The following is a 2,439-nucleotide window of genomic DNA, read 5'->3' on the forward strand; positions in this document are numbered from 1 at the left end:
CACCACTGAGCCCAGCGACTTTTTCTATTTTTAGTAGAGACAGGGTCTTGCTCTTGCTCAGGCTGGTCTCCAACTCATGAACTCAAGCAATCCTCCTGCCTTGGCCTCCCAGAGTGTTAGGATTACAGTTGTGAGCCAATGCACCCAGCCCTATGTGTTTTAAAATCTTTAATTTGTAAAATAGAATTGAAAAACTTTGCCTTGTGTCAAGAAAATTTCTGGAATCAAAAATCAGATAGAGGCCGGCCCACCTAAAACCAGCTTCTTGCTCCTTCTTGAATCTCTGTCTGGTTCGGCTTGCTTGCCTCCACTCCAGCCTCCAACATATCCATCAGGGTGACCTAGAAGTCCTATGAGGTGTCCACCTCTGGCCCCAGGGCCTTTAGCAGCCCCTCATATACCAACGGATCCAGTACCTGCATCAGCTCCTTGAGCTTCTCCCAGGGGGGCAGCAGCAGCAGCAGCTTCAGAAGTGGCCTGGGCATCGGAATGGGTCTGGGTGGAGGCTATGTCGGGGCTAGTGGTATGGGGTGCATCACAGCCAACACGGTGAACCAGAGCCTCCTGAGCTCCCTCCAGCTGGAGGTGGACCCCAACATCCAGGCCATGCACAACCAGGAGAAGGAGGAGATCAAGACCCTCAACAACGAGTTTGCCTCCTTCATTGACAAGGTGCAGTTCCTGGAGCAGCAGAACAAGATGCTGGAGACCAAGCGGAGCCTCCTGCAGCAGCAGAAGATGGTTCAGAGCAACATGGACAGCATGTTTGAAAGCTACATCAACAACCTTCCTCGACAGCTGGACTTACTGGGCCAGGACAAGCTGAAGCTGGAAGCAGAGTTTGGCAGGGGCTTGTGGAGGATTTCAAGAATAAGTATGAGGATGAGATCAACAAGCATACAGAGATGGGGAATGAATTTGTGCTCACAAAGAAAGATATGGATGAAGCTTACATGAATGAGGTAGACCTGGAGTCTTGCCTGGAAGTGCTGATGAATGAGATCAAATTCCTCAGGCAGCTGAATGAAAAGGAGATCTGTGAGCTGCAGTCCCAAATCTCAGACATATCTGTGGTCCTGTCCATGGACAACAGCCTTTTCCTGGACATGGATAGCATCATCGCTGAGGTCCGTGCCCAGCAGAAGGAGATTGCCAACCACAGCCGGGTTGAGGCTGAGACCATGTACCAGACAAAGTATGAGGAGCTGCAGGTACTGGTTGGGAAGCACAGGGATGACCTGCATAGCACAAAGACTTAGATCTCTGACATGAGCAGGAATATCAGCCGGATCCAGGTGAGACTGAAGGTCTCAAAGGCTAGAGAGCTTCCCTGGAGGCCGCCATTGTAGATGCTGAACAGCATAGAGAGCTGGCCATTAAGAATGCCAGTGCCAAGGTGGATGAGCTGAATGCTGCTCTCCAGAAAGCCAAGCAGCCATGGTGTGGCAGCTGCGTGAGTACCAGGAGCTGATGAATGTCAAGCTGGCCCTGGACATCGAGATCCCCACCTACCACAAGCTCCTAATGGCAAGGACAGCCAGCTGGAGTCTGGGATGCAGAACATGAGTATCCACACAAAGACCACCAGTGCTACTCAGGTGGGTTCAGCTTGGCCTACAGGGGCCTCACAAGCCCTGGCCTCAACTACAGCCTGAGCTCCTTCCAGCCCAACTTTGGTTCTGATGGGGGCTCCAGCTCCTTCAGCCACACCAGCTCCTCCAGAGACATGGTTGTGAAGAAGATTGAGACCCATGATGGGAAGCTGGTATCCAAATCCTTTGATGTCCTGACCAAGTGAACGGCCAGTGAGGCCCCCCCTAGCCTACCCCCTCACATGGCTGCCCTAGAGCCTGCTGGGGGAGGCAACTGTGCCCAGGAGCACAGGGAACAGGAGACCCACCTGAGGCCCAGCCCCAGCCCTCAGCCCACACCTGGGGGGAGTTTATTGCCTGGAGTACTCCCTCTTACCCATGCTCCCAACTAAAAACTAATTCAATTGCTTTTTCCAGAATAAATCCTCAGCTAGTTCTGCCAAAAAAAAAAAAAAAGAATCAATCAATCAGGTAGAGACCAGATATGGTGGCTCACACCTGTAATCCTAGCACTTTGGGAGGCTAAGGCAGGAGGATTGCTTGTAGTCAGGAGTTCAAGATCAGCCTGAGCAACATAGCGAGACCCTGTCTCTACAAAAAATAGAAAAATTAGCTGGGCACGGTGGCACTTGTCTGTAGTTCCAGATACTTGGGAGGTTGAGGCAGGAGGATCACTTGAGTCCAGGAGTTTGAGGTTGCTACTATACTATAGCCCTAGCAACAGAGAGAGACCCTGTCTCAAAAAAAAAAAATCAGGGCCGGGCGCGGTGGCTCACGCCTGTAATCCTAGCACTCTGGGAGGCCGAGGCGGGCGGATCGTTCTGAGCTCAGGAGTTCGAGACCAGCC

The 2,439-nt window shown here is 52.0% G+C and overlaps 1 pseudogene; it reads left to right on the forward strand.

Moving 5' to 3' along the window:
• The first annotated feature begins 282 nt into the window (after positions 1-282).
• On the forward strand, positions 283-1,798 carry LOC105813773 (annotated as a pseudogene).
• The last annotated feature ends 641 nt before the right edge of the window (positions 1,799-2,439 follow it).

Source organism: Propithecus coquereli, unplaced genomic scaffold, assembly GCF_000956105.1.
Source record: "Propithecus coquereli isolate 6110/MARCELLA unplaced genomic scaffold, Pcoq_1.0 Scaffold29, whole genome shotgun sequence".
Classification (NCBI taxonomy): domain Eukaryota; kingdom Metazoa; phylum Chordata; class Mammalia; order Primates; family Indriidae; genus Propithecus; species Propithecus coquereli.